Source organism: Microcaecilia unicolor, chromosome 9, assembly GCF_901765095.1.
Source record: "Microcaecilia unicolor chromosome 9, aMicUni1.1, whole genome shotgun sequence".
Lineage (NCBI taxonomy): Eukaryota > Metazoa > Chordata > Amphibia > Gymnophiona > Siphonopidae > Microcaecilia > Microcaecilia unicolor.
In genome coordinates this window covers 94321231-94333514 of record NC_044039.1, presented here as the reverse complement: position 1 = coordinate 94333514, position 12284 = coordinate 94321231, and the positions used below count along the sequence as shown (strand labels likewise).

Below are 12284 nucleotides of genomic sequence, written 5' to 3'. Positions count from 1 at the left end.
TGTGGCATCATCAGGTGCATCAGAAACAGGTCAACAGTAGACACACTGCGCTCTAGATCAAGCTGAATTTTATTGCTCTTGTTAATTTTTTCTTGGACTGATTGAAGGCTACAATGCAACTGAACTAAGCTAAAAAGTGCACATTTAACAGAACAAACAGTAATTACATGATTTCTTCAAGTTACAGCATCATCTTTTGTTGGATTATTTGTAGTAAATAATTAGCAGATTTTAGTACACACAGCTTCAGCTTTAGAAATGTTAATTTCTTTCTTCATCTCTCTCTCATTCACCCCTGAATAATTCACTGCTGAGTCACTTTAAAGTTGAAGTAACAAAACATCTGTTTACTCACAGTTTGCAGTTAGATTATAATCAGACAGGCTTATATATACATATTACTATACATTTGTATTATCAGCTCCTTCCATGTGCTTAGATGGTAATGGATGCTCACACCACCATAGATCCTCTCAGGTTAGGAGAGATCATGAGCTCCATGTGCTCCATGTGCTGCATCTAACCCCCACAGGAAGTTGCATAGCTGTGTGACCTCTCTAAGTAATTCACATCAGAGGTCACAGAGTAATCACAGAGAAATAATAGGTGACAGGCAATGCATGTAAAATACAATACATTCCAACAAACCCCTTCTCATGCATAACTGTCATGCAATTATTTATTCTTACAAAGTCCAAGCTTTATACGCAGATTCACAAAATGTTCTCTGGGTAACGGTTTGGTCATGATGTCAGCTGTCATCTCACTGGTGTGACAATAGTGTAGACTGATGACCCCTTCTTTCGCCAACTCTCGCACGTTGTGGTATTTCGTTGCGATGTGCTTGGTGCGTGACTGAACCTTGTCATTCTGTGACAGTCGGATGCAGCTCTGATTATCTTCCATTATCTGGATTGGTCTCTTTTCAGCTATTCCGAAATCCAGCAAAAGTTTTTCAATCCACATCAGTTCTCTGCACGCTTCCGATACGGCCACATATTCAGCTTCTGTAGAAGACAAACTCACAATACTTTGTTTATGACTGGCCCATGAAATTTGTACATTTCCATACATAAACACATATCCACTTGTGGATTTATAATTAGAATGATCCCCTGCCCAATCTGAATCACAGTAACATATTAGTTTTGGATTACTATTGGCTGAAATCTTTAATTTACAATCAATGGTACCCTTTAAATACCTTACCATCCTTTTAACTGCAGTCCAATCTGATTTGGTAGGTGAGCTGACCCTTCTGCTCAAAATTCCTACTGCATTTGCTATATCAGCCCTGTATGTGGTAGCTAGATATAAAAGCTTACCTATGGCTGATCTATATTGGATGTTATCTGGTAAAGGTTCTCTTACTGTTTCATCCTTCAGAAAATCAGTGATCATGGGAGTGCTTACAACTTGGGCATCTTGCATACCTAAACTTTCAATAAGCTCATTTATTTTCTGCTTCTGGCTTAGAAGATAAGAACCATCATTTTGTTTCTCAATTTCTATACCAAGATAGTATGACACATTACCCAGTTCTTTTATCTCAACATTCAGGTTTAAACACTTTACAATGTCCTTGTACTCTTGCTCACTTTTGCTTGCAATGAGCAGATCATCAACAAAAGCTAAAATGTATGCATATTGTCCATTTGTGCACCTAGTGTACAAGCATTTATCTGCTTCACCTTGTTTAAATCCTAAATTTGTCAATATTTCATGCAATTTGTCATTCCAACATTTTGCACTTTGCTTTAATCCATAAAGACCTTTGTTTAATTTACACACTAGCTGTCTTTGTTTTGTATTTATGAAACCTGTTGGTTGTTCCATGTACAAGTCTTCAGTTATATCTCCGTGAAGAAATGCTGTTTTCACATCAACGTGGTTGACTTGCATGCCTTTTGAGACTGCAATGCTCAGAAGTGTTCTAATTGTCGTGTGTTTCACTACAGGTGCAAACACTTCATCAAAATCTTCTCCATATTTTTGAAGATATCCCTTTGCCACTAATCTGGCTTTATACCTTTCCACTTTTCCTTGTGCATTCCTTTTTAACTTGAATACCCATTTGCATCCTATAGCTTTCTTGCCAGGAGGTAATTTTGTAAGAATCCAAGTATTATTTTTATCCAATGCATCAATTTCTTCTTGTGCAGCTTTATGCCATTCAGCAGCTTCTTCTGCTGGCATTTTCTCAATCTCATCCCATGTTAAGGGCTCTTGAGCTTCTGCTGACTTTGTTAGGTAAGACAGTCTTGGGGGTGGAACACCTTTGTTTTCCCTGGATGAGCGTCTGACAACAGGTTGGTCCGACCTTTCTGCATCCTCTAAATCTGAGAGTCCTTCTCCAATTGATTCCCCTTCTCCAACTGTACTGTCTTCTTCAATGATCCTTTCTGTGTCTGCTTCCTCTGCCTGTTCCTCGTTAGATACAGATGAGTTGCTTTCAGACATCTGCCTTGGTATGGCATTTATATACACTGGCATGTCTATTATGGTTCTAGTTTCATATTCTGGATGATAAGGCTCATCTGGGATAATCCAGCCTTTATCAACCCTTTTGTTTTCATCAAAATATGTAACATGTCTTATGCCAACAATGCCAGTTTTCAGATTCAAAATTCTATATCCTTTGTGTCCTGGAGTATAGCCAACTAAAATGCCCCTTTCTGTTGTGGAATCCAGCTTATGCCTTCTTTGCTTTGGTACATGAGCATATGCTGTACTTCCAAATGTTCTTATGTGTGACAGGTTTGGCTTCCTACCATGCCATGTCTCATGTGGTGTGCGCTCAGCGCCTTTAGTTGGCATTCTGTTTTGTAGGTACACTGCTGTGAGAATGGCTTCCCCCCATAGTCTTTTAGGGAGATTGCTATCTGACAGCATACATCTGGTCATTTCCACAAGTGACCTAAATTTTCTCTCTGCAACAGAATTTTGTTCTGGTGTATAAGCTACTGTTGTGATATGCTGGATGCCTTCTTGTTCTAGAAATGTGCGCATGCTTTGTGAAGTGAACTCACCACCATTGTCGGTCTGAAGAACCTTTGGTTTTCTTTCAAATTTATTGCTCACCATGGCTACGTATTTCTTCAGCATGTCTGTGACTTGACTTTTCTCTTTCAGCAAATAGGCCACACAGTATCTAGAGAAATCATCCAAGAATATTAGCACAAATCTGTTATTTCCCAATGATGGGATATTAAACGGTCCACATAAGTCACTGTGTATTAAGTCCAGCACTTTATTACTCCTATTTCCTGTGTATGCAGGAAATGAGGGTCTCACACCTTTTTGAGTAACACAGTCTATGCATTTCTCCATTTTACCAGCATCTGCACTTATCTGAATGCCGGTGGCCAGTTGCTTACTGTAAAGATCCTGGATCACCTTAGAATCACGATGTCCCAGGCGGCGGTGCCAGATTTCCAGACTACATTTACCATCATTCTTCCTTACTTGCGCCAGATGTGAGGCTTCACCTGAAATGTTCAGCTTATAAACATCATTATGCATAAAAGCTTCAGCATACACTTCATCATTTTTAGAGATTGTGCACTTACTGTTTTCAAAATGAATCACAAATCCCTTCTTATCTAATGTAGATACACTAAGCATATTGCAAACTGCTTGGGGAATATACAAGACATCACTTACAGGAATTTCTTTAACTTCATTAGACACTTTGCATTTTAAGAATCCAATACCTTTTGCTTGGATCTTAGCAGTCCCTGCGTTTGCAGTTTTAAGAATACCTTCCTCTGGACACATTTCCTGAAAGAAATTCTTACAATTGGTTAAATGGCATGTGCTCCCTGAATCCAAAATCCAAGTACTTTCATTTGAATTATTATTTACCATAGTCAAAGATTTTTCTGCCATTAGAAAGCCCTTGTGTTTATCTTTGTCCTTCATACATTTCCTGGTTTGAAATTCTTTAGTTCCATTGGCTTAGGTGAGCTAGAGGGAGTGTTTTGTGTTTCCTTACACCATTTAGATACATGTCCCTCCTTTCCACATGAGTAGCAAATCAGCTTGCCCTTGGGTGGAGTTTTCCCATAGCTCCGCCTTCCTCTGTTCTTTGCCAAGAAATTTGTTTCATTTCTCTCTGACTGACTTTGAGAACACATCTCCTCAGAATCATTTATTATGCATTCCTGCCTTAGTTTTGATGTTGTCTGTTCAAAAGATTGCCCTTCAATGGCCTCATTTACAGACCTAAAAACATCAACTTCTTTGATAGTGAGGTAAAAAGAAATGCTCTTTTCAATGCATCACACATGGGAATTCCTGAAAGTTCTAACTTTTGAAATGAAGACATAAGATGCATAATGTGATCATTACATTTACTTTTATCCCTTAATTTGGTTTCATTCAACACTGCCAGCCAAATTGGTTGCTGCTTTGCATATGTAGTTGCATACATAGTTCTCAGTTTATATAAAATGTCCTTTGGTGTATCTTTTCCCTCCACTAATATGGCTTGTTTCTCTGAGAGAGCTTCCAAAAGCATGCACTTCACATAATAGTTTGCATTGTCCCATTCAGCCATATTTTCAGCTGTTCTGTCTTGGTCTAAGCATATATCTAATCTTTTTGCTCGAAGGAGACATATGAATCTTAGTTCCCACTGCCGATAATTAAACTCAGTTAATTTAGGCACCTTGAGAGAATAGAAAAATGGTGAATTTCTTCCCTCAGCCATTTTCTTAGCCTTCTGTCTGCTGTGTGGGGGGAGAGAGAGACAGACTGAATCTTTCCTTTAAAACTTAAGAGAAAAATGTGGCCTTTTTTTCTGCCTGGTAATATTTCTCTTCTTTTTCAATTCCTGGGCCCATAACCCTTTTGTTGGATTATTTGTAGTAAATAATTAGCAGATTTTAGTACACACAGCTTCAGCTTTAGAAATGTTAATTTCTTTCTTCATCTCTCTCTCATTCACCCCTGAATAATTCACTGCTGAGTCACTTTAAAGTTGAAGTAACAAAACATCTGTTTACTCACAGTTGCAGTTAGATTATAATCAGACAGGCTTATATATACATATTACTATACATTTGTATTATCAGCTCCTTCCATGTGCTTAGATGGTAATGGATGCTCACACCACCATAGATCCTCTCAGGTTAGGAGAGATCATGAGCTCCATGTGCTCCATGTGCTGCATCTAACCCCCACAGGAAGTTGCATAGCTGTGTGACCTCTCTAAGTAATTCACATCAGAGGTCACAGAGTAATCACAGAGAAATAATAGGTGACAGGCAATGCATGTAAAATACAATACATTCCAACATCTTTTAGTCCTTAAATATTTCTACAGCAGTTAACACTGTAGTTGAGTGCAAAGGTATTTAAGGGAAAAACTAAAATGGTTAAATGCCATTTATGATACTATTTTATAAAATGAGATTATAGAAAAGAGTTATAGATAGTGAGGAGAGGGAAGATGAATAGAATAAATACTATAGGGGCCTTTGTACTAAGCAGCGCTAAAAAGTGGCTTGTGCTATTTACGCTCTGAGGCCACTTTTATCATGGCAATACAATGGCTACAATTTCTGTTTTCCTCTTAATGGCTGTGTGCTAATTTCGAAAATTACTGAGGGAAGCAGGAGTTGCATAGAGGCAAAACTTGTGAAGACACTGTATCAGGATCAAAAAGGCAAAACTGATCGTTTTTGCTCCTGAAGAAGCGTACCGTGAAACAGGTGCACTATTGAGCAACCCAATCAAGCAAACACTGATCCCTATGCTGCAGGTAAGTGTGTTCATGTTTTCACTTTTGAGTTAGAAACTACTAGCACAATGTATTAAAAATTAAAATTATGAATCATATAATTAAACAAATTGCAAAAAAAAAAATTAGAGGAGGTTTTTAGACCTGTGAGTACATATGCACAGCTATTTCAGTCACTAAGAATACTGTTAGAAAGCCGAGCGTCTGCGGTCTTTTCCTCCTTTCAAAGAAAGTTTAGTATATGTAACTCCTGCTTCCATCAGTGATTTTGGTGATTCTAAATAGTGGGAGTTCTGTCATTAAAGAGTGCAACAGTATGTGCTAATTTTCCATGTTATGATTCTGCTAGATAGGCTGGGGAATGTTTGGGACTCGCGCCTGATTGGCTTGTCAGGGGCTGAGCTGATGTCTGATGCTGCAGACGTCAGAAGCCTGATCTACTTAAGCCTACCTTTCCCTGCAACCTTTGCTTTAGCGTTTGACTGCTGTCATCTGAAGCCTGCTTTCCTCCCTCTCCGTTTGTGCACTCTGTGTTACGTTAGAGATTTGCTTTCTCTCCTCGTAGCTTCTGTGAGAGTGCTGGGTGTTCCCAGCTTGGGCTTGATTGTCTCTCTACACTGCACCTGGGTCTATTCTCTGCTTGGCTGGTATTGTGCTTTGTGGTAAGCTTGTCCCTCGTATTGTTCCAGTTTGTTTGTTTTAGTTTCCCTTTCCTCTGTGTTAACCCTTCGTGCTGTGCTTAAGTATTGCCTTGTTGTCCTGCCTTTGTGGGCAGCCTTCTGACCCTTTGTATCGTCCCGGGGGTTTCTTTCTTCCCCTTTGTTTGCCTTAACCCTTTGACTGCAGTGTAGCCGTGCTCCTGGCAGGTTAGTGTTTTTTAAAAGCAGTATTTTCCTTTAGCCTGCTTAAATTCTTTCTTTGCTGTGTCTCTTCTGTTTCTGGTGAGTGCTGCTCCTTTTCTGTTCTGTGTGTGTTTAGGCAACGTCCTTAGTTTGCTTACCTTTCTCTTATCTTTGAGTGCTGTGTGGCACAGCCTTGTGTATCCCTATAAGCAGTTCCCTTTTTCCCTTGTATATTGTGAGGGCAGCCTTGTGCATTCTTGTGTGTGGATTCCCTTTGCCTTTGAGTGCTGTGTGGCACAGCCTTGTGTATCCCTTTAGCAGTTCCCTTTATCCCTGTATGTTGTGAGGTCAGCATTGTGTTTGCTTAGGTGGCTTCCCCTTTCCCTTGTGTGCTGTATGGTACAGCCTAGAGTGTTCCCTTGTGTGGCTTCCTTTATCCTTGACTGCCCTGTGGCATATCCTTGTGTTTCCTATTGTAACCTCTGTCGGTCCCTTTTCCCTTGCGTCCCTAGCTAGTGCTGTGTGTGTTGCTGGTGCTTCGGTCCCTTTGAGGACCCCTCGTTGTTCTTCTCCCTTCCCAGTGTACGAGTGGGTTTCGGTTCAGCCATGAGACCTGCACACTTGGATTCTGTACAAGTGGGTTCCGGATCGGCCATGTAGCCTGCCTGAATGCTCTATCTCCCATTTTCTGGTGGTGCTAATTGTTTGACCTGTGTGTGCGGGGCTTGGTGGTTGGGGTTGTGCGTAGTGCCTGTTTGGTCTACCCTAGGCCAAGAACCTATACTAAGCCTCGGTCTGGGCTCACGAGCTCACGACCAGATTAACAGTACATAAACATGTGTGGTAAGCAGGCATTAGTGCTTACCTCTGTTTTGTAAAAGGGCCCCATAAAAAGTCACAAATTTCAAGTAGCTTTTGAAAAGATAAAAAATACAGCATTTTGGGGGGGGGGGGGGGGGGGGGGTTGTTCCTAAACTGAAGAATGTAGTATTCATTAGTTTTCACAATTTGCTTCAGGTTTTTCAAATATTATAATTACAAGTATTTTTGATTCTTTGAGCTTAAGCAGGATAGGGAAATCCTCACATATGGGTGACATTTGATGGAACCTTGCATGGAACTTTCTCAAGTCATTAATACAAAGCTTTTGAGTTTGCTGAACCATGCATGTGTGCCACTGTCCCACAGGACTTTGTAATTCTGTAGTTTTCTACAGAGCCAATTAAACATATTTTTCATTGCAATTGCCTCAGCTTTTAATTTTATTTTATTTTGCCAAAATTCATTTTTCTTTGCATAAGTTCTGTTGTGTTTTGCTTCCCAATAGTTTCCTTACCCCACTGTTTACTATGCCACACGGCTTAGTAAACACGGGGATTAGTTTGATTTTGCTGGTCAGTATTACGTTTCTTTTCTTTTCTTTTTCTGGTTTGTGTAATACCAACCTCATTAGTACTCGAGTACCTATGTTGGAGTTTTTCAACATCAGGTTGTTTGATTTTGCTGTGATGATATATCCCAAAAGAAGACCCCAGCAGCTTCAAAAGATATTCCTGGTGCAATAGGGCCATATCCATTACGGATGTTCATAATTGGTGCCTTAATGCATGGGACCCAACTATGATTCCTCTTATTATCTTCTATGTTTCCAGATGTCAAAGAGAGGGTTTATGGTAGAGAACAGCAACAGATAAAACTGGTCCATCGATGTCGGCATCAGAAGCATCAGTTTCAATAGGTACGGAAGCTGGGGGTGCATTGTTATTAAGGTATTTCGGTCACCCTCGGCATCGAGCATTGATAGAGGCCTCTAGGAGTAGTTATCATCCAATTCCCCCCCCCCCCCCCCCCCCCCCCAGAAAGGAGGAAAGATTAATCCTCAACTTTGGCATTTCTCTTCCTTTACACTGATAGTCATGGGATGGTGGCTGCGTTGCCTTTGTCTTATCCCTCATTGAAGCATGGTACTGATTTACCGAGATCATCAGTGTCCTCCACAGCATCCATGTACCCTAGACCTAGTTCTGATACTCCCCAAGTGATTCAGGAGGATGTGGCCACTCCAGCTATGATGCCCACATATTTCTCAGTGGCAGCCTTCAATGACCAGCTCATGAAGAAGTTTGAGGAGAGAGTGGTGTGCTTTTTTGCTTGCTGTGGCTTCCAACATCATCAATATCAAGACCAGAAGTGCTCCAGCCAATTCTCAAGCACTGCCTAAAGATGACGCCTCAAATAATGATTTCTGGTGTATAAGGGAATGAAGCTTTGCTGATGCTTCAGGAATCTATGGTGTCTTGACGTCCCCAGCCAAGGAGGCAAAGATTCAAACATGTTCTATGGAGTATTTTTTGAGTCTGACTCGGAGTGCTCTTTGGAGTCTGAAGAAGAGCCAGAGGAGCTGTCCTAAGGTCTTTTCTAAATCCCTTCCCAACGCACTAGAGGTGTAAGTCCCCTTCTGAAGAGCTCGTATTTATTCATTTGTGAGGGAAATGGCACAAGCCATCCCATTTAAGTTACAGATGGAGGAGGAGCCCAGAATAGAAGCACTGGTATCCTCCAGTTCCTGGACCCACTGAAGAGGCAGTCACAGTGCCTATTCCCAGAACTCTGAAAGAGGATCAGATGAGAATGTGGAAAACCTATTTATCCCATTAAGAAAAGGGAAAGGGGAAGGTTGGCTGTATGTATAAAAGCTCTCAGATTTGAGAAGCAGAAGCATTGTCACCATTCCAACTGATTGAATCCATACTCAAAAGAGCCATAACTCCAAGGCTCACTCCTCAGTGCCCCTGGGAGGGAAGCTTAGACATTGGAATCATAAAAAATAGAGCATGAACATTGCCATACTGGGACAGACCGAAGGCCCATCAAGCCCAGTATCCTGTATCCAACAGTGGCCAGTTCAGGCCACAAGTACCTGGCAAGATCCCAAAAGAGTGAAACAGATTTTATGCTACTTATCCTAGAAATAAGCAGTGGATTTTCCCAAGTCCATCTTAATAATGGTGTGTGGCTTTTTCTTGTAGGAAATTATCCAAACCTTTTAAAAATCCTGCTAAGCTAACTGCTTGTACCACATTCTCTGGCAACAAATTCCAGAGTTTAATTATACATTGAGTGAAGAAATAGTGTCTCAGATTTGTTTTAAATTTACTTCTTAGTAGCTTTATTGTATGCCCCCTAGTCCTTATATTTTTGGCAAGGGTAAACAGATGATTCATGTCTTCCCTTCTACTCCACTCAGTATTTTATAAACCTCTATCGTATTTCCCCTCAGCCATGTCTTCTCTAAGCTGAGGAGCCCTAGCTTCTTTAACCTTTCTGCATAGGGAAGTCGCCCCATCTCCTTTATTATTGTTGCCCTTCTCTGTACCTTTTTAAATTGCACTATATCTTTTTTGAGATGCAGTGACCAGAATTGCACACGGTATTTGAGGTGTGGTTGCACCACGGAACTATACAAAGGCATTATAATATTCTCATTTTTGTTTTCTGTTCCTTTCCTAATAATTCCTACCATTTTATTTATTTTCTTAGCCGCTGCTGCACACTGAGCAGAGGGTTTCAATGATGACACTTAGATCATTGTCCTGGGCGGTAACTCTTAATGTGGAACCTTGCATCATGTAGCTATTGGTTGGGTTTCTCTTTCCTACATGCATCACTTTTCACTTGCTCACATTTATTTGTCACGTGCCATTTGGATGCCCAATCTTTCAGTCTCGTATGGTTCTCTCACAATTTTTCACAATCCTCTTGTGATTTACCATCTTTGAATAACTTTGTGTCATCAGCAAACTTGATTACCTCACTAGTTATTCCAATCTCTAGATCATTTATAAATATGTTAAAAGCATCTGTCCTGTGTGTTCAATGGTGTGTGTGGGGTTGATCTTGTGGGTATGCAAAACATATTCAGTGGAAGTGGGTGACACACAGCAGTTATCTTCTCTCTCTTTTTGCCTTAATTACCTTTGCTCATATGGGGCCCCTTTTACTAAGCTTTAGCTTGAATAGCTTCCTTCACCTCACTTTTTAACCATGCTGGCTGCCTTCCACTTTTTTTTAATATGTGGAGTATATCTGGTCTGGGCTTCCAGGATGGTATTTTTCAATAACATCCATGCCTGATATAAATTTTTACAGCTGCTCTTCTATCATTCTCCTCATTTTATCATAGTCTCCTTTTTGAAAGTTAAATGCTTAATGTATTAGATTTCCTGTGTATACGTACACTTCCACTCCAATCCACTTCCACTCCAATCTATTATACCTCCTTCAAGTTTCGCAAGCTCATAGGTTTACTGCTGTGCTTTGAGTAAACGCTAATGACGGCTGCAAGGGGCACTGGAAACATAGATTAACCAAATGGCTTCCTTGCTTACAACGAACTAGATAGGTTCACTTCCATTCCAGTCTATTAAACTCCCTTCAAGATTCGTCAGGTAAGAGGAGAATAAAGAACCGCAGCGCTGGGTTAAAACTAGTGATCGCTGCATACTGTAAGCAGCACCAGCCGACAAAACAAAGAAGCACACATTGTGTCATTAAACTTTAATTATCCCGAGAACGCTAGATCCTGCACGCCCTGTGACATAACGTTAGCATCGCACGATGGAGGCCTCACAACTTTTAAGGAGAACAAGACTGCTACGTAAATAAGTACTTAAGTATTGCCATACTGGGAAAGACCAAAGGTCCATCAAGCCCAGGTCCTGTTTCGAACAGTGGCCAGTCCAGATCACAAATACCTGGCAAGATCCCCAAAAAGTACAAAACATTTTATACTGCTTATCCCAGAAACAGTGGATTTTCCCCAAGTCCATTTAATAACGGTCTATGGACTTTTCCTTTAGGAAGCCGTCCAAACCTTTTTAAAACTCCGCTAAGCTAACCGCACTTACCACATTCTCTGGTAAAGAATTCCAGAGTTTAATTACACGTTGAGTGAAGAAAAATTTTCTCTGATTTGTTTTAAATTTACTACATTGTAGCTTCATCGCATGCCCCCTAGTCCTGGTATTTTGGAAAGCGTGAACAGACGCTTCACATCTACCCGTTCAACTCTTCAGGCACAGGCAGCTCCTTGTGACTCTGGGCAAGTCACTTAACCTTCCATTGCCCCATGTAAGCCGCATTGAGCCTGCCATGAGTGGGAAAGTGCGGGGTACAAATGTAACAAAAAAAAAAAAAAAACTCCACTCATTATTTTATAGACCTGTATCATATTTCCTTTCAGCCGCCTTTTCTCCAAGCTGAAGAGCCCTAGCCGCTTTAGCCTTTCCTCATAGGGAAGTTGTCCCATCCCCTTTATCATTTTCATCGCTCTTCTCTGCACCTTTTCTAATTCCACTATATCTTTTTTGAGATGCGGCGACCAGAATTGAACACAATATTCGAGGTGCGGTCGCACCATGGAGCAATACAAAGGCATTATAACATCCTCATTTTTGTTTTCCATTCCTTTCCTAATAATACCTAACATTCTGTTTGCATTCTTAGCCGCCGCAGCAGCACACTGAGCAGAAGGTTTCAACGTATCATCAACGACGACACCTAGATCCCTCTGCTTGCCTATTGGATAGCAGAGCCGGTAGTGGGAGGTGGGGCTGGAGGTTGGGAGGCGGGGATAGTGCGGGGCAGACTTATACGGTCTGTGCCAGAGCCGGTGGTGGGAGGCGGGGCTAGTGCGGGGC

At 40.9% G+C, this 12284-nt stretch overlaps 1 protein-coding gene across 6 annotated transcripts in view; it reads left to right on the top strand.

The window, feature by feature from the left end:
- CASC1 (cancer susceptibility 1) overlaps positions 1-12284 on the top strand; it is a 245373-nt gene that overhangs the window by 134871 nt on the left and 98218 nt on the right. The window lies entirely within an intron of this gene.